The following is a 25,972-nucleotide window of genomic DNA, read 5'->3' on the forward strand; positions in this document are numbered from 1 at the left end:
ACACTAAAAAGGAAGGCTCAAGGTTCCTCCCCACGCCTCTAGAATGGAACCCAATTACTGCCGGGTAGATATTGAGCAACCATTTACAGAGGAGGAAATTTGGAGAGCTGTAAAAGAGTTGAGGTCAAACAAATCTCCTGGACCCAATGGCTACAGGGCATAGTTTTATAAACAATTTGGAACACTCCTAAGCCCGACATCATGAGAGTGTCTGTGTCCTAATTTACGTATTGCCGTGTCCTGTCGTGCCCGTGCACGTGTTCCATGTCCTTGTCCGTGCTTCTGGGCCTCCAAATAACCTGAAAATATTTTAGCAACATGATCATTTGACCGGAGTGGGAGGATCGACATTATATATACAAGTTCCGAACTCAACACTTACCAAGCAAAAGTACAAAATGCATGTCCCTGTAATAGTTCATTCTATCTAACTGTAAACTATTGAGTTGGGAAAACTTACTACACAGACTGTAATGTATTTCAATTAGTCTATGATTCTGCCTACTTATATTGATCTTGATATTCACCTATTGATTTGGTTTTGACTTGACATTCTAAATAGAAATTTGAGTTTATATTTGCTTTGTATTTTTCATACTACAAGCTGCTTTCATGTTTTTGAGTATATAACTATCTCTAGAGTCGTCGGCCTTTGTTATACTGGATAAAGTAAACGTGGAAACTTTGATTGTACATTATGCAGGGGTTTAAATTATGGAAGATAGTTGATATTGTCTAGGAGATGGAACCACTTGACTTGACAAGGTTTTATAGTTGATGGGGAGGAAGCTATTATTCAAGTTGTATTTGTTGGTTAGGTTTTTAAAAGTTCACATTCTTTTAAAACACTCGTAGATTTGATAAGAGCACACCCATGAGGCTATTTTCTTTGAGGATTATAGAATGTCCAGGAGTGGATTGATTAAACATCTCATGAGTGACCTGTTATTTCTTGATTCATCACATTTTGCCAAGCTCTTGAACCAATGTGCTCGCTCTAAGTCAGCTAGAGACACGAGTTGTGTACATGCCTGCATAATTAAATTGCCCTTTGCCTCAGAAACGTTTATCCAAAATAGGCTCATTGATGTGTATGGGAAATGTGGCTGTGTAGATGTTGCTCGCAAATTGTTTGATGGATTGCTCGAGACAAATATTTTCTCTTGGAACTCCATCATTTGTGCATACACGAAATTTGGATTTCTTGATGATGCTGTAGATATCTTTGAGAAGATGCCTGAAGTTGACCAATGCTCATGGAATTCTATGATTTCAGGTTTCGAACAACATGATTGCTTTGATGAAGCTTTAAATTATTTTGCTCAAATGCATAGTCATGGTTTTCAGATGAATGAATATTCATTCGGCAGTGCCCTCAGTGCTTGTGCAGGTTTACGAGATTTGAAATTGGGTTCCCAAATCCACAGTTTAATATATAGGTCAAATTATATATCAGATGTGTATATGGGCTCTGCTCTAGTAGATATGTACTCTAAATGTGGGAGAGTTGATCGTGCTCGAAGTGTTTTTGATGGAATGACCGTAAGAAGTAGAGTTTCTTGGAACAGCTTGATTACATGTTATGAACAGAATGGTCCAGTTGATGAGGCTCTTGTTATTTTTTTTGAAATGATCAAATGTAGGGTTGAAGCTGATGAAGTAACACTTGCTAGTGTTGTTAGTGCATGTGCAACTATCTCAGCGATCAAAGGTCAGCAGATTCATACTCGTGTTGTGAAATGTGATGAATTTAGAAATGACCTTATTTTATGTAATGCATTGGTTGATATGTATGCTAAATGTAACAGGATTAACGAGGCTAGAATAGTTTTCGATCATATGCCAATTAGGAGTGTGGTGTCTGAAACCTCAATGGTGAGTGGCTACGCAAAAGCATCAAGTGTAAAAGCTGCAAGATGTATGTTCTCAAATATGTTGGTGAAAGATGTAATTACTTGGAATGCGCTTATTGCAGGGTGTACACAAAATGGAGAGAATGAAGAGGCACTTGTACTCTTTCGTTTTTTGAAGAGGGAGTCTGTTTGGCCTACACACTACACCTTTGGCAATCTCCTAAATGCTTGTGCAAACCTTGCTGATTTGCAGCTTGGCCGACAGGCTCACTCTCATGTTTTAAAGCATGGATTTCGATTTCAATCGGGAGAAGAGTCAGATACTTTTGTTGGGAATTCTCTAATAGATATGTATATGAAATGTGGATCAGTTGAGAATGGTTGTAAGGTGTTTGAACATATGATGCAAAAGGAATTGTGTCTCATGGAATGCTATGATAGTTGGATATGCACAAAATGGCTTTGGTAATGAGGCCCTTGGAGTTTTCAGTAAAATGTTAGAATCAGGAGAGAAACCAGATCATGTCACAATGATCGGTGTTCTTTGCGCTTGTAGTCATGCTGGGCTGCTTGATGAAGGCCGCCATTACTTTCGATCCATGAGTGCACAATATGGTTTGGTGTCATTAAAAGACCATTATACATGTATGGTTGATTTACTAGGTCGAGCTGGCTGCCTTGAAGAAGCAAAAGATATAATAGAGGAAATGCCGATGCAGCCTGATGCTATCATCTGGGGATCCTTGCTTGCCGCTTGTAAAGTCCATCGGAACATCAAATTGGGGGAATATGTAGTAGAGAAGCTTTTAGAGGTAGATGCTGAGAATTCTGGGCCATATGTTCTTCTCTCGAATATGTATGCTGAACGTGGAGATTGGGGGAATGTTGTGAGAATAAGAAAGCTGATGAGAAAGAGAGGAGTGGTTAAACATCCAGGTTGCAGTTGGATTGAAATTCAGGGTCAGATGAATGTTTTTATGGTTAAGGATCAAAGAAATCCAAAGAAGAAAGAAATCTACATGCTTTTGAGAACACTTCTACAACAGATGAGACGAGCTGGATATGTCCCATATGTTGGTAGCAATGAAATTGATGAAGAACAGCTTGAAGAACATGACAATGCCCTCATCTTACTAAATTGAAATGTTGTGTTATATGAGTTTTGGTTTGAAAGGGGCTGAGTTCAACTTATCTTGGGTTTGCGATGGGGCCACAGTGAATGATCTTATTCAACTTCTTCTTGGGTCATATTTGCCTCCTAAAGCTAATCTGCTGTGGCTGAATGCTATAAACGCTATGATATATGAGTTGTGGTTTGAAAGGAATCTAAGAAATTTTGACGATAGAAGGAAATTCTCGTTCAATTGGTTTCACTAGCAAAATTCAAAGTTTCTCAGCAGTGTTCTCTATCTACTTTGTTTGGAGATTACTCCCCTAGTCTTATTTGTTCTAATTGGGGTGCCTTTATTTATCATTGGTAATTCTTTTTTTATTTCTTGCTTGTTTTTCCTTTTCACTCTCTCGAGAGTTTGTATGTTTTGAACAATTTTGTTCCTTTTCATTATTTCAATGAGAAGTTTGTATCTTGTTAAAAAAAGAAGAAAAAAATCTTACCAAATTGAAACACCATATACAAGTGACTAGATTCTTCCAGCTAATTGATGTAAGAATGGATTCGAAGGAAATAAATAATCTAAGTGGAAATAGATCTTACGGATTTTCTCATTAGGAAAAGCCAAACCACTGTCATATGTTCACTCTTTTTGCTAAAATACAATGTAGAGAAGACATAGATTCCTATAGCTTTTTAATCAAAACATTGTTAGGATAGATTGTTAAATTATGTAATGGGTCTAACCTAATCTCATGTTGTACCCCATTTTGTCGAATAACTTGAAAAATATATCTCAGTTACTCCCTATTTATCTACCATATTTGTTTTCATTTAGGACACTAATGTTCTTTTAAACGAGTTTTTGAAGACTCTTTTACAACTGAAGATATTTTGTGGAACAATACTACTTCTTGGTGGTGTTCAAACCAACTAGTCTTATGTGAGCAGGGACTCTTCCAGTAATGGCAGTGGGCTTCCCAGTGTTGAACCTACAGGGTTGTCTCTAGTGCAATTGCAAAAGCAGCATATTGGTGGTCAGAACAGTCGTATACTACACAATCTTACAGCAGAAATCTTATGGGTTTACAAATCGAGCGGTAAATGGTTTGGTTCATCTTTCTCCACTAACTAGTCAAATTTTCATGGAACTTGTTAGAGTATTTATATTCGTATATTTTTATTCTTGTAATATTCTGTATTAGTTTGTCCTTTATAGTCCTTTTACATTATTAGGTCAATATTGTATATTTGTCTATATATATTCTTCAGTGATGAGAATAGTCGTTATCTGATTCTCTCAAACCCTAGTGTTCACATGGTATCAGAGCCCTGAGTTTCTTCCAAAATTGTGGGTTTTGTGCCCATTAGGGTTTTGTGCCTATTAGGGCTTGTTGAAAAACCCTGTTGCTATGCAACTACATCGCCGTTTGCTGCTGCCGCTGTCATTGTCGCTACTACTGTTGCCTGTTGTCGTTGGTTGCTATTGCGCCGGAATTTGAGTTTGTCATTTGTGTTGGTCTTGCGTGGTTGGTTGTAGTTCGGGGTCATAGGTTTCGATTTCTACTCACTGTGCTTCGTTGTCAGCCGCCGCAAGTTGCCGTTAACTGCCGCAAGTCGCCATTAACAACCGCAAGTCGCTGTCAGTCGTCGCATGTTGTCGTCAGCCTCCACAAGTCACCGCGTTTTGCCACCCGTCACCCTTAGTCGCTGCCAGTCTCGTGGGTTTCAAATTTGTCGTGAGTTCAATTCGCAGCTACTAGGGTTTCTAAAATAAGGACATTTGCTTGGTTTGGTTCGTTTGGTTGTTTAACTGGTTTGGTTCTCTTGGTTCGTTTCAACCGGTTTGTTTGGTTTGGTTCACTGTTCAGTTCATCCAGCTCGAACTTTCTTTCCTCTTCCATATCTGGTTCGGTTTGTTTCAGTGCAGTTTTCTATTTGTGTCCGTATTGTTGAAGTTATTATTGAGAAGAAATTAATGGTGACGATTTCTGCGAAAGAGTTTGTTAAATTCAACAGTATCAAGAGTCATTGACGACATCATCCTCTAATCCAATTACTGTCATCGCAGAGGCAGGTCACGCAAATAAATGTCTTTTTTTCCTCTGCATCACAATGGATAATTGACTCTGGTGCTACAAATCACATGTCAGGTAACTACAATTTATTTGCTACATTTTCCCCATCTACATTACATCTTTGCCTGATGTTACCTTAGCAGATGACACCACTTCTCTTGTTCTTGATTATGGCACAATTCATCTTTCCAAATCTCTTTTGTTGAGCTCTGTTCTAAATTTACCACAATTCTCTTTTAATTTGATCTCTAAAAGTAAACTTACTCGTGATCTCAATTGTTTTGTTTTATTCTTTCCTTGTTGTTGCTTATTTTAAGATCTTACGACGAAGAAGACTATTCTATTGGTAAAGGGCGTGAATCCAATGACCTCTACACGTTTGATACACCAATGTCTACAACCACCATTTGCACTCGAGTGCCATATCCTTTCGAAGAACATTGTCATTTGGGTCCTCCTTCCTCTTCGTGTTAAAGAGTCTCCATCTTCAATTTCATACTTTGCGTTCTTTAGATTGTGAGTCATGTCAATTTGCTAAGTTTCATCGTCTTAGTTCGTATCTAGAGTCAATGAACGAGCTACTGCTCTTTTTAATTGGCTCATTATGATATTTTGGATCTTTGTCCTGTTGAGTCCAAAAGTGGATTTCGGTATTCTGTTACCTTTGTCGATGATTTTTCTTGTGTAACTTAGTTATATTTAATGAAACGTCGTTCTAAGTTACTTTCTCATTTTCCTAACTTTCATGTCGAAGTTCAAACTCAATTTGGTGGCTCTTTTAAAGTTTTATGGAGTGATAATGCTAAAGAATATTTTTATAGTGTTCTTGGCTCCTATTTAGATGAATGTGGTATTCTTCACCAATCCTCTTGTGTCGATACTCCATCTCAAAATGGAGTTGCAGAAAGGAAAAATAGACATCTTCTCAAAACAGCAAGGGCCTTGATGTTTCAAATGCATGTTTCGAAATATTTTTGGGCCAATGCTGTTTCGACGGCTTGCTTCATGATTAATCGCATGTCTTCATCAATTCTTAAGGGTGAGATACTTTATCGTACTTATGTCCCACACAACCTTTATTTTTTATTAAACTTAAAATTGGTTGCACTTGTTTTGTTCGAGATGTCCGCTCCCAGCTCACCAAATTGGACCCTAAGTCATTGAAATACATTTTCCTTGGTTATTCTTGTGTTAAAAAAGGGTATTGATGTTATTTTCTTGATCTCAATAGATATCTAGTATCTTCTGCATCACGTTCCTTGAAGATACTTCTTTTTCATCATCCTTGAGTAACAGTTAGGGGGAACATTCTTAGGAAGATGATGACTTTCTTGTCTATTCTATTGTCTCTACTTCTACTGAAGTGTCCTCTAGCGATACATCTCCATCTGTGCTTGGTCCTCCTTTGCCACCTATTACTCAAGTTTATTTTAGAGGGCAACGTTCTTCCGTCACATGCCCCATACCAGCAGCTTCTTCGTCAGTGGATCCAAGAATGAGTGATGATCTTCCTATCGCTCTTCGAAAAGGTAAACGTCAATGTTCTTATCCTGTTTCTTCTCTTGTTTCATATAACCATTTGTCTTCACCTACTTGTTCGATTATTGCATCCCTCGAGTCTTTATCTGTTCCTAAAACTGTTCATGGAACTTTGTCTCATCCGGGTTGATGAGCTGCTATGTTTGAGGAGATGATGCCTTAGATGACAATGGTACTTAGGATTTAGTCTCTCTTCCTGTAGGAAAGAAACCTAATAGTTGTAAACAAGTGTTTGCTGTTAAAGTTCATCCTTATGGATCCATTGCCCGATTGAAAGCTCGTCTTGTTGCTAAAGGCTAAACATAGACTTATGGAATTGATTATTCTAATACTTTATCTCTGGTTGCTAAATTGGATTATTTCCTTGGCATCCATCTACTATTGGCCCTTGTATCAGCTTGATATTAAAAATGCATTCTTCCATGGTTATCTTCAAGAAGTGTATATGGAGCAACCACCAAGTTTTGTTGCTCAGGGGGAGAAATAATTCCTTATATGGGTTGAAACAAAGTCCGCAAGCATTCGGTAACGTGATTGAGGACTTTGGAATGAAAAAGAGTAAGTTAGATCATTCTGTTTTTTTTATAAACAATCTCAGTCTAGTGTTATCTTGTTAGTTGTATATACTGATGATATTGTGATTACTGGTAATGATACATCAGGCATCCTATCACTCAAGACTTTTCTTCATAGTCAATTTCATTCTAAGGATTTGGGAATGCTGAAATACTTCTTAGGAATTGAGGTAATAAGGAGTAAGAAGAGGATTCTCTTGTCACAGAGAAAATATGTACTTAGACTTGTTACAACTTACAAAGGAAGGTGAGGAGTTGAAAGATCTCGAGAAGTATAGGAGATTAGTAGGGAAGTTGAATTACCTTATAGTTACTAGGCAGACATAGCTTATCCAATTAACATTATGAGTCAGTTTATGAGTTCTCCTACGACTAACCATTGGGCCGCATTGGAACATATTATATGTTATTTGAAAGGTGCTCCTGGACGTGGTTTGTTATATAAAGATCATGGTCATCTTAATATTGAATGTATTTTAGATGCTGATTAGAAAGGTTCTACGGAAGATAGAAGTTCAACCTCAGGATATTGTGTATTTGTCAGAGGTAATTTAGTTTCTTGAAAAAGTAAGAAACAAAATGTGGTGTCGCATTCAAGAGCTGAATAAAAATATAGGGCTATGACACAGTCGGTGCATGAATTAGTATGGATACATCAGCTTCTGACTGAATTGAGATTTGACATCACCACTCCAATGAAACTTTCATGCGATAATCAAGTAGCTCTCCATATTGCATCAGATCTCAGTATTTTGTGAATCAACCAAACACATTGAAGTCGATTGTCATTATGTACGTGAGAAAATACAACAAGGATTGGTGGCTACATGATACATGAAGACTAGAGAGCAGTTAGGAGATATCTTCACTAAAGCATTGAATAGAGCACATATAGATTATCTCTCTAATAAGTTGGGCATGATTAACATATATGCACCAACTTGAGGGGAGTGTTAGAGTATTTATATTAGTATATTTTATATTCTTGTAATATTCTGTATTAGCGATTCAAACTATCCTGTTCGTATTCCTGTCTGAAGCTATATCTAGAGCCGAAAGAAAGTACGCACCCACAATGTGTTTGAATCAAGTGTGCCAAAATCAACCAATGGATTCTCTAAATCTTGCGATACTCCAGATTCCACTAGGTTTATTTTGAAGTCTCTTCAAGCTACTGAAACTTCGAAAGATCTGCAATCTTTTCTTAAACGCATGAAGAAGCAGTCCTCTCAGTCTCTTATTCCCTAGAGTGAGACTTGGGCTGTTTCAACTTCTGCTATGAGTGAACGACATATGTTTTTGGATGTGTAGTGCCAAGGTTATCAACACGATGATAGAGTCTATTTATATAACAGAAGGGAATTAAGGTTGAGGTAGATTTCGAGAGCTCTCTAACTAACTCGGGCCCACACTACATTCCCTATTATTACCCACTCAATGTCAAAAATGCCCTCTAACTAACTCGGGCCCACACTACATTCCCTTTCCCTCTATTACCCTTCTTCCTCGCATATGTCCTGAGGATCGGGGGTCTATCATTACCCGCCCACCACGAAGACACCTTGTTCTCAAGGTGGAAATCTGGAAACTGAGTCTGAATAGTCTCTGATGGTTCCTAAGTGGCATCCTCCACAGTTCCCCCTTCCCAGCGAACGAGGACCTCCAAACCAGCAGCCGGTTGACATTTGTTCGAACTCCAAGTGTCTCCATTGGCGTAACTGCTACCACACCATCTTTCCCTAAATGCTTTGGAAAAGGAATCATGGGGAACGTATGACCAACAACCCTTCGTAAATGAGAAACATGGAATACGGGGTGGATCGTAGCCCATTCCGGAAGTGCCAACCGGTAAGCCATGGGTCCTACACGCTCAAGGATACGAAACGGGCCAACAAAACGGGGGGCCAGCTTAGCATTGGAGTGAGGATGCAAGCTATGCTGACGATAGGGCCGAAGCTTCAGATACACCAATGTTCCGATGTCAAATTCCACATCCCGGCGCTTGGTGTTGGCCTGAGTCAGCATACGTTGTTGGGCAGCTCGTAGGCAATCCTTCAACCGATGAATCATCTCATCCCTCTCATGTAGCTGTTGGTAGACGGCGGACATAGGGGAATGGCCCGGTTCATAAGGCAAAACAGGGGAGTGGACGTTGATAAACCACCTCAAATGGAGACATCTTCATGGAGGTGTGAAAGGAAGTGTTGTAGCTAAATTCCGCCCACTCAAGCCATTTAAACCACTTAGAAGGTGTGGTCATGGTAAAGCAGCGTAAATAGGATTCAAGGTAGCGGTTTACTACCTCGATTTGGCCGTTGATTTGTGGTGGTAGGAAGAACTCCGCTGTAAACTGGTCCTAGCACACCGAAATAATTCCTCCCAAAATAGGCTGGTAAAAACTTTATCACGGTTGGATACAATGCTGCGAGGTATACCATGTAGGCGCACTACTTCCCGAATGAACACCTGGGCCACAGTCACAGCAGTAAAAGGATGTTTGAGGGCGGGGAAATGGCTATACTTTGACAAACGATTGACCACGACCAATATCGAGTTATAACCCTCAGAATGTGGCAGCCTTTCAACAAAAGCAATGGATACATCTTCCCAAACACAATCTGTACGGGTAACAGTTGAACAACCTCGCCGGCGCCAATGAAAGATATTTAGCTTGTTGGCACACCGAGCATTCAGCACAATAGCGGCGGACATCCTAGCGCATGCCACGCCAATATACCTCACGGTTGAGGCAAGTCAACGTCTTGAGAAACCCCAAATGTCCTCCCGTCAGTGTGCCATGAAATTCCTGCAAAATAATCGGAATTGAAGGAGGTGGGAGCGAGCACTAGCTTACCATGGAAATAAAAAAGGGCCTGCGACAATGAGTATCCTGGAGGGGCGGGTAATCCCGAACGGAGGGCTGTGATCACTTTGGATAAATTTGCATCATCTAGAATTTCTTGGGCAAGCACTGTAGTATTAAGGCTACTGGTCAAGGACAGAGCACACAACTGGGTCACCTTCGGACGCCGTGAGAGAGCATTGGCGGCCTTATTTTCCAACCTCGGTTTATACTCAATGTCAAACTCATTGATATTCACTGGGGATAACACGTTGATCTAGTAGGAACTTCAAGGCTCGTTGGTCAAATACGGGCGCCATTTTTGGATAGCCGTGACAACGGCCATAGATTTGCGCTCATAAATGGGCTTATGTTGGTGGTTAAGTGGCAAGGCATGACTGTAATAGGCGATTGGACAGCGGTCTTGCATCAACACTGCCCTAAGGCCAACCCCAGATGCATCAGTCTCAATTACAAACTGCTTGGAGAAGTCGGGAAGAGTAAGAACCGGCACCTCCGACATGTGCTGCTTAAGAGTCTCAAAGGCTGTCTTGGCTTCATCAGACCAAATGAAATTATCCTTCTTGAGCAGCTGGGTTAACGGGAAAGCAATGGACCCACAGTGCCTAACAAATTTCCGGTAGTAACCCGTGAGCCCAAGAAAACCACGAAGCTCCTTGATGTTTTTAGGGATCGGCCACTCTACCATGGCTGAAATTTTGGTGGGGTCGGCAGCCACGCCCGGTGCGGACACAATATGTCCCAAATACTCAATCTGTGGCACCCCAAACGAGCATTTTTCTTGATTTGCCACCTGCGAGGCCAAAGCCTGAAAGACTAAGCTGAGGTGTTGCGCATGATCCTGCACTAAGGAACTATACACCAATATGTCATAAAAAAAAACCAAGGTAAACTTACGTAAGTATGGGAGCAGATTGGAAGGTGGATGGAGCGTTGCGCAACCCAAATGGCATGACAAAGAACTCATTATGCCCGTCATGGGTGCGGAAAGCCGTCTTATGGACATCATTGGGCCGTATTCGATTTTGGAGAATATGGTAGCCCCGAGGAGTTCGTCCAGCAGCTCTTCAACAACTGGAATAGGGAACTGATCAGGGATCGTGACCTGATTCAAAGCTCGATAGTCAACGCAAAAACGTCAACTGCCGTCTTTTTTCTTCACCAAGAGGACAGGGCTGGAAAACGCACTGGAACTAGGCTGAATAATCCCTGCAATCGACATTTCTTAGACTAACCTTTCAATTTCGTCCTTCTGGAATTGTGGGTAACGGTATGGGCGCACGTTCACCGTCCCGACAGAGGGCTGGAGCTCAATAGCATGATCACAAGTTCGTGAAGGGAGAAGGCCCGCGAGTGATTGAAAAACCTGCGTAAAGTTTTCTAATACCTGTTGGACTTCCCACGGAGTTGCACCCGCTGCCTGAGGTTGGGGCTCGAGGGCATCAGCTGCTAGCGAATGCAATTCTAAGAGGACTCCGTGTTTCTCCAAACGCACTGCCCGCAACATTGCCTTCAGGGACACCTGGGTGTTCTATAGCCGATACTCCCCTTGCATAACAATAACCCGCGCATCGAGCTCAAAGCGCATCGTTAACTTTGCGAGGTTGATGGTGACATCTCCCAAAGTCGATAGCCATTGTGTGCCCAGGATCATATCCGCATTACCCAAAGGAATAGGTATAAAATCTTGGACGACTGTCACATTGGGGAAGACGATTTCTACCCTTTTGCAAACCCCTTGTCCTGCCACCTCATCGCCGGTGTCCAGAATGACACCATACTCCCCTGTTTTGCTGAGAGGCAACTAGCACTTTCGGGCAAACTCCACCGCAATAAAGTTGTGTGACGCCCCGCTGTCAACCAACACGACCACCTTGTGGCTCGCAATTAATCCACGCACCTTAAGTGTCTTTGTGCGCGATGACGCTAATCCGGCAAGGGAGTTGAGCGAAAGAACAGCTAGTCCCACCCCTTCCTTTTTAGTTTTTTCAGCGATAGACTCGACCACATCCACAAATTTGTCCCCTCCATTGTCGACCTCCTGCACAACAAGGACTTGTAATTCCTTCTTTTTGCATCGGTGCCCTAACATAAACTTCTCATCACAACGATAACATAGGCCCTTTTCTTGTTTCATTTTCAATTCAGCGTCAGAAAGCCGCCGAAAAGACCCTGGATTTGTTGATTTTTCTGTCCCTTTCGTAGCCATCTCCAGGTGACGCGTTGATGAAGACTGGGTAGGGCTAAAGGAGACGGTTCGGGCCGACCCAGATGCTGACCCGCTGGGCTTTACCGTTTCTCCTTGTGTAGGGCCTTTCGAATTCTTATCCACTATTAATTGGGCTAATTGCATTACAGCTTTAAGCCCATTGGGTTTTAAAACCCTAACCTCTTTCCTGATTTCCTCTTTTAAGCTCCTTGAGAAATAAGCTCTCCTGAACAAACGCAGGTACCCCATCAATTGGACCCTACTTCTTCGAAACGACGTCGGTAATCTCTAACCGTCGTTTCTTGTCGGATTGCCAAAATCGATCACACAAGTTGCCTTCCATTGTCAGACGGAATCGCTGAAGTAAGAGGATCCAAAATTCCTCCCAAGTCAGAATTGGTCTTTGTGTCTCTTCCCATTGATGCCACGATAACGCTTCTCCTTCCAAACACATGATCGCCACCTCCAACTTTTCATTATAGGCCGATCGATTGATGACGAAATACCGTGCAACCCGATGCAACCAACCATCCGGGTTTTCTCCGTCAAACATAGGTACTTTGAGTTTCCGCAAAAAAAGGTCAAACACCGGCGCAAGGGCGTTCGTGAGCTGGTTAGACCCATCGTTTGATGTCGCTGCACTCGTCAGTGTCTTTTCCCGCATCTCGAGCTCTTTTTCAGGCCCCTTTCTTTTATTGGCTCGATTTTTCTCGTCAATTCCAATTTTCTGTGCGACACCAGTCATCCATAAGGGCATTTCTTCCTTGAACAAGGTCATCTCCTTCAAATATTCCTTACTATCTTCGACAACTGAAGCTACTCTGGACAACTGTTGTTCAACGGCTTCTACCTCGATTCCATTCTCGTCACCATGCCCAGAATTCACTGCTCATACCAAAATGATAGAGTCCAGTACTCTATTATTTATATAACAGAAGGGAATTACAGGTTGAGGGAGATTTCGAGAGCTCCATATCCTCTCCTATACTACTCACAAGCAATAGCCAAAAAGATACCCCACCCCCCCTATGAAAGCAGATTATATAACCAACCATACTATTACCCACTCAATGTCAAAAATGCCCTCTAACTAACTCGGGCCCACACTAACATTCCCTTTCCCTCTATTACCCTTCTTCCTAGCATATGTCTTGATGATCGGGGGTCTATCACACGGTGATGTCAATATGGCTGTTAAGCATGAGATCGTAGATGTAAAACTGGATGGGCTGCAGAGTTCAACTCTTGAAAGCCATAGATTTTTAACGTCTTGTCATCATTGATTAGGATGCATTCTTTGGATTTTTTATTTACTTTTATTTTTAATTTAGGAAACAGACTTTTTATCAGAAACGTATTCTTCGACTCTTAATGTCCTGGAATCTTTTTCATATGCAATCTTGATGAAAGTAGTAAGTACAGATGTTAATGGGGTATTTTATGTTTGTGACCTTTCATCTCCCAGTGACCCTTTGTCGCATTCATGTTGAGATGTTCTTAAATATATCATTTTAATGGTGTGAAATATGGGTACTAAACCTGTGATCAAGTGCAATTTGTTTATGCAAAGATGTGCACAACAGTGTGTTCCTGGTTGTAGCTCGAACCCGGCCTCCGGACCGACCTGAATACTTGGGCGGACCTGCACAAAAAGGTGAGCACTCCGACGATCAAGTTAGTATAGGTCGGATTACAAGTTTAGTTCGAAGCCAGAAATCATCGTACCTGATCGTGGAGTGAAGTCCTCTACTTATGGGTGGTAGTCCCGCTAATCTCGCGGCTGTTACATTCGGTAATCTCGGGACCGTCGGTTACATCCGGTAATCTCGGGACCGACGGTTACGCCCGATAATCACGCCGCAGACAGTTGCGCATCTCGGCCCATACCGAGCTCCCCGGTGGGTCGGACCTGGGCCGGGCTCACCTCGGCCCTCACACTTGGCATTTCTCGGCGTTGGTGGCGGCCATCTCGGCCTTCCGAGCTGGGCATGATTCATGAGTCATCTTGGAGCACCAATAGGGGTCTTCCACGTGTCCAGAGTATTCCCTCCCCCAAACACACTTAGTGATCTCAAAACTTTTTTCTAATTACAATTGTTTTCCCCAGAGCTAATCCAAGGCTGAGAAGAATCAAGCAACGGAACAGTCAATGAGTGAGAATTTCTGTCAATTGTGTGCAGTTGAGAAACTTACTTTTGAGTCACCACCTATATATTGCACGCCATGTTGTGCTTGTATAAAGCGAAATCCAATGTATTATACGGTAGGTGCTGGTAATAGACGACATTATTTTTGTATTCCGTTACAATGACTCTCGTGGATATGCTATAGTTGATGATGGGACTGCCATTCCCAAGTCAATGCTAGAGAAGAAGAAACATGATGAAGAGACTGAGGAATGGGTATGTTGTATTTGCAGTATGCTATGGTTTGATTTTTAGATGATTTTCTTATGTTTCCTCGTTTAAAATTTTCAACCACTCGCATGCTTTCTTTCATTGGGTTCAATGTGATAAATGTAAAGCATGGCAACATCAGATCTGTGCTCTTTCAATGGTCGGAAAAACGATGGGGGTCAAGCGAGTATACATGTCCAAATTGTCATATTCAAGAAATTGAAAGAGGAGAGCATACACCATTACCTCAAAGTGCTGTTCTTGGTGCCAAAGACTTGCCTAGAACGAATTCTTAGTGATCACATAGAGCAGCGGTTGGTTAGGAGATTGAAACAGGAAAGACAGGAAAGGGCTAGGATTCAAGGGAAAAGTTATGATGAGGTGATTTCAACTAATCATCTCTGACTTGTAAAAATGTTGGAAGCATGTTTTATTGGATATAAGTTATTTTTGTTGCCTTTCTTCCTTATACTTTTTATTAAAAATTAATTTCTGTGAAATGAGAAAAAATAATATTGTAACTACGCCCACGTTATGATATAATACGTACCAATTGGAACTCCTTTTTTTGGCTTGGGATGACTTGTTTTACGTCCTTTTTGTATTTCCTTCTTATTAATAATATGGTTGCCTTCTTATTTCTTTTCTTCTTTCACCCCTTTGGGATTTATATCTTGAACATTTTTCCTTTTCATATATCAATGACAAGTTGTTTGTTGTTAGAACAAAAAAATAATATGGTTGCATTCTATCTTTAAACCAATCCAAGATCTTTCTATAATGCCTTTTGGTCTTTGGGTTGAAAGGTGCTTATCCTTAGACTCCCTTTTGTATTTATTGTTTAGTAGCATTGGTAATATGTCTCTGCCTAAAGAAATGATGAACAGAACCATCATAACAAAGGGACAAGTGGTAAACCTAAATGTTTTTAACGTTATGAGTTGTTCCATATAGAAGTAATTTATTCTTTTTTAACACCTTGTTTGGCATGCTGTACAATTTCAGGTATTTATCAAGGTTAAGAAAAGCTGCCAAGGAAAATATTGTTGTTCATCTCACTAATCTATACGACCATTTCTTTGTATCTACTCGTGAATGTAAGGCTAAGGTTACAGCAGCCAGGCTGCGATTTTTTGATGGTGATTATTGGCCGAGTGCTGCAGAGGATTCGATTTATCAGCGTCGCCAAGAAGAGGATGGAAGAAGATAGAAACAAAGAAGGAATGACTAAAAAGACAATGTCACGTCATTTTCATATTTGCTTAATATGTTCTTGTACTTCTCTTAATTATGAATCCATCCTTATGAATAGTTGCTATGCTAGCAGAGAGTTAGTAAAATTATTAGCATAAATAACCATTTTTTAGAAGATTAGATAATAATTTTAATGGCATTAAACCTATTATCTCATATTGATATCTGTTTTTTCTCCAGCTTGGTGAAACTATTTCTCCTATGAAGGAAGATTTTATCATGGTTCATTTACAGCACGCATGCAGTCACTGTTGTATTCTTATGGTATCTGGAAGTCGTTGGGTTGCAACCAATGCATGAACTTTCAACTATGTATATATGTATACATATAACATATTAAGCATTATATATATATATATATATAGGTTAAGCTGTGTACTACCCCATTCATGGTTTAGTTTGTTAGGTAATTTGTCCCAACTTGTTTGATTAACTATGGTTTTAAATATCCATCAACATGTCGACAAACATATCCATGTTTCCATGGATACGACATCGACATAAGGGGTGAATCGACATTTCCATCATAGTACAAAAAATTCGACAAAATATGAAAAATATAACAAAATGTCATATATATATATAATATTAATATTAATTATTTTTAACTAATTTAGAAATGGGAAAACGTTTATTTGTTGATTTAAATATTTTTTAAGATTTTTTAATTTTTCTAACTTTTATAGAAATATCCATAGACATCAACATTTTGTCGATATTTCTATGAAATTGAGACCTCGACGTTTTCATCGATATTGACATTTAAAACCTTGGATTAAACTCAATTTGTGCTTTTGACCCGATAAGCAGTAGAAAAAACTAATCCATTCGGTTTAACCTGAATCAGTTTCCTTATTTCACCAAACCAATAGTTACCAAATCTTTCCTTTACATAAAAGGTTCAGTTTCTTATTTTTGTATTAGAAATGCAATTTTATTTTTGAATATTAATTTTTATTTCTTTTTATTGGTGCTAAAATCACGATCATGATTTTTATAAATATTTTTAAGACTCATCAATTGAAGTAAATAACTTAAAATAGTCTTCATTTGATGGTTGTTTTTTGGAATACTTTTGATTTCTTTTTTTCTTGTTTTTTTTTTTTTTTTTGTTTTTTGGGTAAAATGGGTATTCATATTTTCATGGAATTTCTCTATCAGACTAAACCATGGGGGAAAGTCTACATACATATATTTACGAGAAATAATAATTCCTTTACAAAAGAGGGGCAAAAGATCCCAAAGGGGGAAAATCTATAATTCATCTATATGTATCTTTTTCTTTTTCAGGGTTTTTAAGCCTTATTTTTGCTCAATAGAATCTCTAAAATTTATGCATTGTTTTTTGACCTGTTCAAGAGTAACAGGTGAGTGCTGGAAGGGGATGGTTTCTCCATTCCCAGCTATTTGCTTTAGTTATATGCATAAAAGCAATTCAAACCTGAAAATTTTATATTATAGTCCAATCAATTCAAACCTGAAAATTTTATATTATAGTCCAATTTTTTTTACTCACTGTTATTTTTCAAATAACCTCACGTAGTCTAGTACATATGATGTAAATTTAATGAAAATATATCCTAAACAATTAATCTTCGAATCATCAAATTCTTTAAATAAAAATAATTAAAATTTATATAAAATAAGAAGAATTGAATATCGAAAATGATATTTAAATAAGAAAAACAATATCAGTAAAATAATTTATAGAAAAAATAATTTCTTGTAGGTTCAACAAAATAGGTGGTGTCTATACAATTTAAAATTAGAGTTCAAATATCCCATCAACTTATAAATTTTTCTTTTCATTTTTTTAAATCGAGCTATTTGTAAAAAAAATTTGAAATTCTATTTTTTGTCATCTTTAAAAATTTACATAATCTGCAATTTCTTTTCCTTTTTTTTAAAAAAAAAACCATGAGATTTTTTTTCTTCTACAAAAGTCACATGAAATATGAATAGAAAAAATGGTGGGGAAATCACAAATTGCGGAAAGATCATGAAAAAATATGAATTACATAAATAAATTGTAACAACCCTTATTTTCCAATACGGTCATTCTGACAAAATGCGGAAGCGTAAACAACTAAACACTAAATTAACGGAAATACTTCTTTATTTAATACGATACTATGACAAAAGATAAGGACAAGTCCAACTTTGACACAAAAAAAAAAACTCACACTATAATAAAACCAAAGAATAACTACCTCAGATCTAACTAAGTTCGCATAAGCTAAAAACAATGGAAAATACTAAAGATTTCAACTCCTCATGCCAGAACGCTATTCCTCAATCACTATCTAAGCAGTCACTTGAACCTTCATCTGAAACATTTAGAAAACAGAAAAAAAAATGAGTACAAAAATACTCAATAAGCAATTTCCATATCGAATTTCAAAATTCATTTTCCTTTCAAAACATTCGTAAACAAAAATACGAACAAATCAAAACTTTAAAAAATAAACTAGATTTTCGGAAACAAAGTCTTCAAATAAGATAAAATTTCCAGTCAATCAAAACAAAATTTCATTCTTTCAAAACAAACTTTAATTCGATCAAACTTCAAATCCTTCAAAACAAACTTTCTTTCAATCAAAACTTTCAAAGTTCATTCTAAAACACTTGGTACAACTTTCAAAGTTCATTCTAAAACACTTGGTACAACTTTCAAACTTTTGAATAACTAAATCATTCAAACATTCAAAACAATCTTACATTCATTCATACTTTCAAAATTAGAGTGGAAGGTTGCATTATTTGGGTAGCCTATAGAACATATGTGGTTACCCGTCGGTAACACCAATCAATCAGAAGCTTCTATCAGAGTTGTCGAATTAATATCGACCAGAACAGAGTTGTCGAAATAATATCGATCATAACAGAGTTGTCGAAATAATATCGACCAGAACAAAGTTACTTAAGTGTGAGGCCATGTGAGTGAATAACACATGAATCTTCATTCCCAAGGAATGTCAAACTACAAATAAGCCAGAACAGAAATCCATCAATTCCAAATTAGGCTACTATCTCAAATAAGCAAAACGTTCCTCAAAACAAAATCATGGCATATCCGGATAGCCCTATGAAATCAATCAAAATATCTTTCAAATAAAATGGAAAACAAATACTTACTTTCAATATTAAATTAATTCAAAACATCGAAATAATTTAAAACAAACTTTATCAATCCTCCAAAACATGATTTCAAATATTTCACAAATAAACAAAATATCAATTTCAAACCTTTAAATAAATTTAAACAAAACTTTATCAAATCATTTAAGAATAGTTCAAATACTTTGAAATAAACATAATTTCAATAAAACTTCAATTTCATATGCAAGATATCAATTTCAAATCTTCCTATCAAATCCGAAATACATTTTAGTTTTTGAAATATGACAAATCACTTACTATACTTACTATACTTTTCGAATGGATACGGTAAATTACTTACAATACTTTTTCGAAAGGATATGATAAATTACTTACAACACTTTTTTGAATGGATATGACAAATTACTTACCTCTTTCAGAAATCCTACCAATCTAATTAACTTCTTCCTTGGTAGTTGTCAACTTAGAGCCCTAGAAACAACCAATAGCCAAAATCAATTCTTAAATCCTATCCAAGGATTTAAAATTCAACCAATTACTAACCCAAATCTTATCTACCCAATTTTCCCATTCAAAACACTTTTTTATGCAAAATAATTAGGAAAGTATGGATTTGGGGCTACAAAACCAGATCTGAAAACTAGGTTAAAAAGCCTCTAAAATCAACCATAACAACCTTTAAAATTACAAGAATCAATATAAATCAATACGAACTAAATTTACAAAAAGTTTCTCAATAAAACCAGCTTAAAAACCTTCTAAACAATTGAAAATTTGGCGATTTTAAATCTGAAAAATTTTCTGTTTTATAAAATAAAACTTCCAAGAAATTTCCACAAAATAATTAACAATTTACTAATTTTTATAGGAAAAATTAGATCTGAAAACCGTATAGAAAACCTTTAAAACTTGGTAGTAACATATAATTTTTCATGTAAAAATCATAACAACAAACTATAATTTATAGGATATAAATAGGTAAACTTTTTATGCAAAAAGAGTCTCAAAATAACCCAACAACAATCTCATAAACAAAAAGATTCAAACCAAAAATTCTGGAAAATTTTTAGGGCAAAAGTCCTTAAAATCTTTTATTCTAAAAAACAAAGACCTCAAAACTTTTCCCAATAAACTGAATTAAAGAACTACAAATCAAAAAAAATAAAACTAAAACAATGAGGAAGAAAATCTTACCGATGTTTGAGAGAAAATACCAAAACTCTTCTTCTTTTCTTTTCTTTTCTTCTTCTCTTTGAGAGAAAACTAGGTCTAACAGTTTAAGAAAATAAAACCTAGGGTTTAAGAGTTTTTATAACAAATCCTAATGAATCCCTTATTTAAAAAGGATAATAAAAAGATAAAGATTTAATAAAACTCTTTCTTTTTATTTTTTTCAAATTCTAAGAACAAATTATCTTTTAAAAATAATTTTTAAAACAAAAATTTATATTTTTTTTTGAGAAAATAAAGAAAACAACTAAATAAAAATAATAATTTAAATATATATATATTTTTCGGTTGTTACATAAATTAAAAAAAAATAAGTGCAGGATCAAGTGGCTGACGGGGGGGCTGGCGCATGCCACTACGCCAAAAGTCATATTTGATAATTCTTTTTCGAATTTTACTAATTTGTTATCTGTGGACACGAAAAACATTCTGCAGTGAGAATGGTGCAGCTACGAGTCTTAAGTGGGTGACACGCAGTTAACGAATGTTGATTAACTCGGTTAATGAGTTCGACTGATTAATCTCGTATCGTTAGAGCGTCTGAGGTCCCCTTGCTAGCTCACAATGGATAAAATGAGGATCAACTTTCTTGGAAGAATTTGAAACATTCAAATTGCTTAAGGGATTATGTATATGTATCATTATATATTGTTAATTCTAAATTAAAACCATATATTATGAGATAAATTATTTGAATGAAATTCAAATAAAAATCAATATGATTAGGATTCATTTTAAAACTATAGATTAAAAATAATGTGCATAAGATGTGGCAGAGACAAACGGGTCCGTCATAGACGAGTAGAGTTAGGTTAACTTCATTCTGGAATCTCTTTCGAAGAGTTTCCTGCAATTGTGCAATAATGCGGTTATGAATAAGCTGGAGAACATTATTGCCACGCTCTTAAACGAGCTGCAGACTTACCAGTCACTTATAAAAAATAAGGGACTAGAGGGGGAGGCAAACGTTGCAACCTCCAAAAGGTTCCATCGAGGTTTGACATCTGAAACCAAATATGTGTTCTCTTCTTCTAGAAGTAAGATTTTAAGTAAAAGAAGGTTGTTGGTAAGGGGTCCAAACCTGACTTTGTTGTTGCCGCTGCCAAGAAAGGAAAGACTAAAGTTGCAGACAAGAGAAAATGTTTCCACTGCAACGTGGACGGACAATGGAAACGCAACTGCCCAAAATATCTGGCCTAAAAGAAGAAAGCCAACAAAGGTAAATACGATTTACTTTTATTCGAAACTTGTGTAGTGGAGAACGATTACTTTGCGTTGATACTTTATTTAGGAGCCACTAACCATGTTTGTTCTTCATTTCAGGGGTTCTTGGAGGTAGCTTGAAGCTAGAGAGATGACTCTCAAGGTCGAAACGGGAGAAGTCATCTCAAATGTGGCAGTAAGAGAGTTTAAGTTGTTTTTAGACAATAAATCATATATTTTATAGATAATGTATATGTTGTTCCTAAAATTAAAAGAAAGTTTATTTCAATTTATTTTCTATTAGAACAATTGTATTATGTTTCTTTCTCATTAAATGAAGTATTCATTTCTAGAAATAGTGTTAGCACTTGTTCTGCTAGGTTAGAAAACAACATATACAGACCAACCATAACTAAATCAGTTTTCAATACTGAGTTATTTAAAAGTGCTAAAACTCAAAATAAAAAGCAAAAAGTTTCTCCCAAGGAAAATACCAGCGAGTTAGAAGAAGATTGTTTACCACCATGTGAATCTTGTCTTGAAGGCAAGATGATTAAAAGACATTTTACTGGAAAAGGTTACAAAACCAAAGAGCCCTTAGAACTCATACATTCTGACCTTTGTCGCCTGATAAATGTTAAAGTTCGAGGAGGGTATGAATACTTTATCTCTTTTATAGATGATTATTCAAGGTATAATTATCTATACCTAATGCAACACAAGTTTGAAGCATTTGAAAAGTTCAAGGAGTACAAGACCGAAGTTGAAAATTAATTAGGTAAAACCATTTAAACACTTCGTTTCGATCGAGGTGGAAAGTATATGGACTTGAGATTCCAGGACTAAATGATAAAACATGGAATCACGTCCCAACTCTCAGCCCCTGGTACATCTCAACAGAATGGTGTATCAGAAAGGAGAAACAGAATTCTGTTAGACATGGTTCGGTCAATGATGAGTTATGTTCAATTGCCTAGCTCGTTTTGGGGTTAAGTAGTAGAGACTGCCATATACATTTTGAACGTAGTTCGAAGGGTCGTAAACCTAATTTACGTCCCTTCCACATTTGGGGATGTCCGGCACACGTACTTGTGACTAACCTAAAGAAACTGGAGCCTTGTTCAAAAGTATGTCTATTCGTATGTTACCCTAAAGAGACGAGAGGTGGACTCGTCTTCGACCCTCAAGAAAATATAGTGTTTGTATCGATAAATGCTACTTTCTTGGAAGAAAACCACATTCGAGATCATAAACCACGAAGTAAGGTAGTGATAAACGAGATTTCTAAATAGGCTCCAAACACATCAACAAGAGTTTTTGATTAAGCTGACACTTCAACAAGAGTTATTGATCAAGCCAGCGCATCACGTCAGTCACATCCACTTCAAGAATTGAGGGTACCTCGACGTAGTTGGAGGATTATGTCATAACCTGACTGCTACATGGGTTTAACTGAAACCCAAGTTGTCATACCTGATGACGGCATCGAGGATCCATTAACCTACAAACAGGCAATAGAAGATGTTGACAAGGAAAAATGGGTCAAAGCTATGGACCTGGAAATGGAGTCTATGTACTTCAATTCCGTTTGGGAACTTGTAGATCAACTCAATGGGGTAAAACCCATAGGGTGCAAATGGATCTATAAGAGAAAACTAGACATCGGAGGAAAGGTAGGGACCTATAAGGCGAGACTTGTGGCGAAAGGTTACACACAAAAGGAAGGGATGGACTATGAAGAAACATTCTCCCTAGCTATGCTCAAGTCCATAAGAATACTTTTGTCCATTGCCACATATTATGACGGCAAATAGACATCAAGACTGCCTTTCTAATGGCAATCTTGAAGAAAGTATTTATATTTCTCAACCTGAAGGATTCATAGCACAAAGTCAAGAGCAAAAGGTTTGCAAGCTTAAACGATCCATATATGGACTGAAACAAGCATCTCGATCTTGGAACATGAGGTTCGATACTGCAATAAAATCTTATGATTTTGACCAAAATGTTGATGAGCCTTATGTATACAAGAAGATCGTCAACAACACTGTAGCCTTCTTAGTATTGTATGTGGATGATATCTTACTCATTGGGAATGATGTAAGATACCTCACTACCATAAAGAAGTGGCTAGATACTGAGTTCCAAATGAAGAATTTGGGAGAAGCTCAGTATGTTCTAAACATCCAAATTCTAAAGGATCGCAAGAACAAAACGCTAGTACTATCTCAAGTAACTTATATCGATAAGATGCTTGTTTGATATTTGATGCAGAATTCCAAAAAAGGCTTATTGCCTTTCAGACATGAAATTCATCTGTCTAAGGAATAATGTCCTAAGACACCTCAAGAAATTGAGGATATGAGACGCATACCCTATGCTTCAACAGTGGGCACCCTCATGTACGATATGTTGTGTACTAGGCCTGACATTTATGCTATGTACTAGGGATGGTCAGTAGGTATCAATCCAACCTAGGATATGATCGTTGGACTGCTGTTAAGAAAATCCTCAAGTATCTTAGGAGAACGAGGGACTGCAAGCTCGTGTATGGCTCTAAGGATTTGATCCTTACATGATACACTGACTCTGACTTCTGACTTTCAAACAGACTAGGATTTTAGGAAATACACTTCGGGGTCAGTATTCACTCTTAACGAAGGAGCAGTAGTTTGGCGAAGCATTAAACAAGGATGCATCGCAGACTCCACCATGGAGGCTGCGTACGTTGTAGCTTGTGAAGCAGCAAAAGAAGCGGTTTGGCTTAGGAAGTTCTTAACCGATTTGGAAGTCGTTCCAAACATGAACTTGCTTATCACACTTTACTGTGATAACAATGGTGCTGTGGCAAATTCTAAAGAACCTCGAAGCCATAAGAGGGGCAAGCATATCGAAAGGAAGTACCACCTTAGACGGAAGCTAGTGCAATGAGGGGATATGTTCGTCACAAAGATCGCTTCGAGCACAACATTGTTGATCCTTTTACGAAGGCGCTCACGTCTAAAGTGTTTGAGATCCATCTAGAAAGTCTAGGTTTATGAGCGTTGTACAATTAGTCTAGAACAAGTGGGAGAAATGTAATGGGTATAGTGTATGCCCTAGTTTATTGTATTTGTCTCTTTGCTTTATGATTTTGCACATCCCCACTAGAGTTTAGTTCAAGTGAGAGATTGTTGGGTGTATTTTCCGAAACTCGTAGTTTGTAATTATGTAAAAACGAATTTGTATTCAATAATTTTTTTTTCTTGTTTAATCAATTTTTTGTTGAATTTGCAGCATTGCATTGTCCAAATCAAATAGACTAAACATCCAAGGTTATTATCATGTAACAGGATAGTATATATACTTGATATACAAGTGGATAATGTCTCATGAATAACCTAAAGGGTCTATAGTATATGGATAAGGCTGGGTACCTTATCTTGGATATGGCCAACTTTGTAAATGTTACAAACGACCCGATCCATATAGTTCATGTGCAGACATGCGAGTGGGGGTATCCTATACAATGAGTTTGTATAAGACCGGACCGCAAAATAGCCAATCTTTAGATGTAACGCCGTTGACTAATAGATTGTTATTTCATACAATGACCGAGCAAATCATTTTCAATCCTGAGTGAGTCATAGACTCCTGTCTATGAGGGCTCGTTCTTTGATCTGTATGGGTGAGAGTGATCCGAGTCGTTGACTCAACTTTCCTACCATTTTGGGGATGAGATCGAGTGGGGAGTTGGGAACATAATTTCACAAGATGAAATTCACTCATCCCCAATTTTAGGGGAGTAGATGAGTGTTCCCTTTAGTGCTGACTCGGGACTTGAACAAGGGGCCCCACCCTCTCACTAGCACGAGAGGGACTTCCAGTTATTGGTTGGACCATAACCGGGTTGTTTATTAGAGGATCAATGGTACTTAAGGTACAAGATGTAACACATGGGTAAAAGAGTAATTTGACTCATATGTGGTAACGAATACTTGTGAAGGATCGACTTGTCGTTAATGGTTTGATATCCATAAATACAAAAATATTCTATAGTGAGAAGAATGCAGTTGCGAGTTTTTAGTGGAGTAACCCGTACTAACGTATGTTGATTAAGATGGTTAATAAGTTTAACCAATTAATTTGGCAACGTTGGAGCTTCTGATCTATAGGTCCATTAGATCCCCTTGCTAGCTCGTAAAAGATAATTAAGAATGTTAAATCTTGGAAGGAATTTGAATCGTTCAAATTTAATTAAAGGAAATTTGAGTTAATTGTGCATGACACAAATTAATATAATATGATGATACATAATAAAACGATATATTATGAGAGAATAATGTGAATTGGATTCATATTAAAATTATAAGTTAAAATTTAATGTGAATTAGAAAACACAAAAAATAAAAACAGGGAAAAACACCAATCTTTGTAGAAACTCCCTGCAGAGAACGAACAATTTAATTGGACAAGCTCCAGTCAATCTACTTGCTATGACTCCAGCTAAGACCAGGTTTGTGGGAATCGATTTTAGAAATTCAGGAAAGGAGCGAGATTTT

The 25,972-nt window shown here is 37.6% G+C and overlaps 1 pseudogene across 1 annotated transcript; it reads left to right on the plus strand.

The window, feature by feature from the left end:
- Positions 1-701: 701 nt before the first annotated feature.
- LOC111006995 (pentatricopeptide repeat-containing protein At2g13600 pseudogene) lies at positions 702-16,169 on the plus strand (annotated as a pseudogene). Its single transcript, XR_015788681.1, has 3 exons — positions 702-4,064; positions 14,336-15,005; positions 15,630-16,169. The product of XR_015788681.1 is annotated as a pentatricopeptide repeat-containing protein At2g13600 pseudogene (transcript).
- Positions 16,170-25,972: the final 9,803 nt, after the last annotated feature.

Source organism: Momordica charantia (genome assembly GCF_013281855.1).
Source record: "Momordica charantia cultivar OHB3-1 chromosome 11 unlocalized genomic scaffold, Mcharantia_2.0 BLBB01000011.1, whole genome shotgun sequence".
In the NCBI taxonomy this organism is placed as follows: Eukaryota; Viridiplantae; Streptophyta; class Magnoliopsida; order Cucurbitales; family Cucurbitaceae; genus Momordica; species Momordica charantia.